Consider the following 4,685-nt stretch of genomic DNA (forward strand, 5'->3'; position numbering starts at 1 on the left):
ACCATTTCTGCTCAGTTCTCGTTGTACTTGTGCAAGGAGTTGGCGAGGCCAAGCGACTTCCGCAAGTCCTTTGGTTTTTTAGAACCGGCCAGTTCACAATGGCCTTGTCCTTAGCGGGATCCGCTTGAAGGCCACGCTCTTCAATGAAGCATCCTATATAGAAAATTTCTTCCGCGCCGAAGATGCACTTATCGGCATCAGCATATGACTAATTCGTGCGCATGCACTCGATCATCGCTCTCAAATGACTGATGTGGTTTTCCCATCTGTCCTCCCGTGCCCCGCACAACTGTGGACGAAAATGTCGTCAAAGTATGTTTGTGCATACGCCCAATGAGGCCTAAACAGTTGCGTCACAAGACGATTAAGTGTTGCTGGTGCATTTGATAGCCCTTGGGGTATTATCAGCCACTCCCAGAGTATCCCGCCCGGAGTACACACCGCTGTCAGCGTAATATCACTCGCTCTCATGAGCATAATAACCATCGAGTGCGCTGTACTTTGTACAGCCAACCATATTGTTCTGTATGTCTTCCTTTCTAAGAATTGGCGTCTGTGCAGTATTGTAAGCGTGAAAGAAACGCCACTTGCCGTTCGGCTTCCGAACAGAAAACGTGGGTGTCGAATGGGGAGTCTCACTCTCACGCACCTTTCGTGCGTCTTAGCTCCGTATAGAAGAAGGTGTCAATGTTGTTGCACTGCTCCTTGGACAGGGGCCATTGGCGTGTTTCGCAGTATTTAGTCCCCAGAACCAGGTCAATTTTATGACGCACACCTCGGTCCGGAGGTAGGAACGATGACGGGTCTCTGGAATCGACGTCTTAAAAAATCTTTACCAAAGGATGGTACGCAGCTGATAGATCCTTCAAAATCGAAGATCCACTTCGAGCGTTCAGCACCCTCCTATTGCCCTCCAGGACAGCTTTACTCAGAAGCGACGACGAAAAAAATACTCGTTCGATCGTATAATTACCACCTCGGGTGAATCGCCTGCCTCTAAGGTACCGCAAAGGACATCTCGTTCAGCTCAAGAAGAGCATCCAACGCGGGAATAGCCTCTAGGGTGACGTAGCCGTCTTTCTCTCCCTTCATACCGTTGACAAGAGATATCGCTGTGCGCTATTGTCTACGGTAGACACACCTGGGTCAGGGTCGACGCCCTGCGTCTTGCAGATAACATAAGGCCTCAACGTCTGTTCTCTATATAGATTTTACGTCTCAGCGAGACCAGTGGGAACACGCGCTCAGCGTCATCCAGCATCAGTCCCCAATTCCTGCACCGCTGGGGCCCTGATGTTAATAACAACATCCGACGAAGAGCTTCTATTTTCGCAGTCTTCGTTCAGTGGATAACGTGCCACTCCACATGCATTTGACGGGCCTTGCCCAAGATGCCTCGGACCTCGTTCGACCTTGCCAAACTTGACATGCAGCAACTGCTCCGGGCCGTGAGCAGTGCTCAGTGGGTTACGCTTCACTTCGCGTGAATCACGGGGGCCTCGCCCTCGATACCTCGGCCCTTGGCCGACCAAGCCACGCTTGGCATGCAGCAACTGCTTTGTTTTTTTAGCAGTGCTCAATGGATTACGTGCCACTCGCGGGCCATGCTTGGGACTCTTGTCCAATACAAATTCGGTGTTCGACATCTCGCGTACTCTGATATCCAGCAAATTGACCGTCCTGGTCCAGTGCCCGCACCAATAGCGCTTCTGTTTCCTTGCAGAGATGAATTCATGACTCACCAAAGCTTCACCAGGAGACGTGCGCGTTCCGTCCTAGGTCTTCGATCTTCAAACAATCCATGGATCATGGTACTCCAGCCATGCCATCCGAAGGATAAGGTCATACATTAAATCCAAGTCTAAGACTAAGCAGAGCTCCACACTATCAAAGTAAAAAACTTGACACCGAGGTCCACCGGGACCCTCGGCATAGTGACGGTGTCGCTCAACCGCTTTTCAGCGCTTCAGCATACAACTGACTTCCTTTGATCGTGGAGCATCGAGCATAATTGCCCGACGCCCCGATGTCGATAAGGATCTTCCACGGCTTCTCAAAGCCCTTCACGGTCGCTCTTATGACCAGCGAACCCGGGCTGCATACCCGTTCAGTGTTCAAGAGCACGGAGCTCTTCGGAGCTGGGACCTGCTGCCCTCTACCAATTTGAAGCTCAACAGAACTCAGTTCTTTTCCATTAGGACGCCCCGGGCTACTGGGTCTTGTCGTTTCACCGCGATAAGCCGGACTGGTAAGAAGCGAAGCGTCGGTTCGATGAACCTTGACGCACCTTGTGCAGGGGACAACCTGTCCGAAGGTGATGGGTGTCTCCACAGACAAAACACCGTCGGGTGTTTGGACGCTGCCCGGTAGTCTTGCCGACTTAAAGTTGAATACAGCATTCAGTGCCACATTCACCGCTTTTTTAAAAGAATACGGATGCACACGGAAGACTTCCATTCTGGCCACGCCAGTGCGGAGGCCCTGCATATAAACGGTCGCTGCGACCGCCTCGGGGAGAGAGCCGGCTTCCATCCTGGCACTGGGTGTCTTCAACGCTTGGACAAGGTCCACTAGCTCATTCTTGCCTTGTCAAGCGGCAAGGAAACACGATCGCATGTGATATGCCTGGCAGCTCCTACCAGAAGGGACGCAGCTTCAACCGAAGCACCGTACGTAATTGCCCATTCTCGCGCTCGGCCCCGAACTTGGAGATAGCTAGTGTGACGCGCTGTTGCTCGTTCTGGAGCATAGCGGATGCCATAGCCATCTCGGCCTCTCTTTCCTAGAGCAAAGGATTCTCTCCATCCTTTCCCTCGAAGGTCTCAACGCTCACCCCGAGCGGCCTGGGTCGGGATGAGTCATGTGACGCAGTCGACGCCGACAGCTTCTGCTGTAGGTGCTCTAGCAGAGCACTTTCATGGCTAAAAAACACCTCTAGGCTTGTATCCATCGCTCGGGACCTTGCAAAACAAGATGCTGCACGCCCTCAGGGTCCAGCAAAGACATCAGCTTTTGAAGCCTGTCCTCATGCCCTGGGGCAATTAGAAGAATTGCTTCATCATCACCGAAAATCAGTCGTAACGACTCAGGCGTAGATTGACTGCGAGTTCTACCAGGTGCAGCGAGGCCATTTGCTTAGAGGAAGCTAAGCTAAAGCCACCGACCTTACAATCTATACAAGAACCAGTACGAGTGTAGCGGATCGCAATCCGCTACCTCCAGAGTACTTTAAAACCTCCGCCAAAGTAAAGACGCTCTTCCGTTCAACATTGAAGCTGTATTCATTTTTTTTTGCGGCAGAGCCGCCAATATCCAAACCTTAGGTCTTCATTACTAAATAGAAAACTCTAATAAATATGCATTACTACTGGCAGTCCTGCCACGTAGTGGCATCTTGATACGGTGTAGCCACTCCATTGTGTGATTACACTAAACTTTATAATCCACATTTTTGTACGGTCAAACCATCTTGTGTATTACGTTCTAATATACAAGGATACGTGTAACTCCGTTACACATTGGGTACGTCGACATGTCCGGAAACCGAACGGCAAGTGGCATATCGTTCACTTTACAATAAGCTGAACGCAACCACCATTCCGGCACAGAAACCTATTCCTGAAAATGAATGTTTTTCAGAACAATATGGTTGGCTGATCAAAGTACAGCGCACTCGACTTGGTCGATGGGAATTTAAAATTGCTCATGAGAGCGAGTGATATTCCGCTGACAGCGGTGTGTACTACGGACGGTATGCCCTGGGAGTAGCTTGTAGTGCCCTAACGGCGGTCAAATGCACCAGCAACGTTTAATCGTCTTGTGACGCAGTTGTTCAGGTCCCACCAGGTGTACGCACAGACATACTTCGACAGCATCTTCGCTTACAGTCGTAAAAGGCACTGGAGGACAGATGAGGAAAACCGCATCGTCCATTTGGTAGCGGTGCTCGAGTGCATGCACACGAATAAGCGGTATGCTAATGCAGATAAGTGCATCTTCGGCGCTGAAGAAACCCCGTTTTTAGGGTGCTTCATTGAGGAGCGTGGCCTTCGAGCGTATCCCGCTAAGGTCAAGGTAATTGCGGACTGGCCGGTTCCAAAGAAATAAAAGTTTTTTACCCAAGTGGCTTGGCCTCGCCCGCTACTTGCACAATTAAAACGAAAATTATGAAGAAATGGCACGGCCATTGTCTAATCCTTTTGGGAGGATACAAAATTGTTTTATGACATCGATCATCGGACGCTTTCGACAGGGTCAGAGACCGCCTCCTTCATACAACAATACTGGCGTTGCAAGACCCCAATCGTCTTTTTAGTGTCGTCTGTGACGCTTCGGACTTTGCCATCGGCTGTGCACTGCTACAAGCAGACGCCGAGCGGCGAAATCGGGTGATCGCGTTCGAATCCGACCAGCTTGAGGCTGCGGTGAGAAACTACACAGTCCACGACAAGAAATAAAGTGCGAAAAGTATGCAGTTGTCAAGTTCAGGGTGCACCTGCTTGTCATAAAACCGTTTGTGATCGACACAGGTTATGCGTCACTACGCACTACGACTCAGTCGCCTCACCTCTCGCAGAGGATGGCCTGACGGCTCTCCTTCTTTGCAGAATATAACTGCGAGAAAAAGTATAAGTCAAGAAAGCAGAATGCCTTGGCTGTTGCTTGTCACGCAAGCAATTATTATG

The sequence above is a fragment of the Plasmopara halstedii genome (assembly GCF_900000015.1).
Source record: "Plasmopara halstedii genome assembly, contig: Scaffold_54, whole genome shotgun sequence".
NCBI lineage: Eukaryota > Oomycota > Peronosporomycetes > Peronosporales > Peronosporaceae > Plasmopara > Plasmopara halstedii.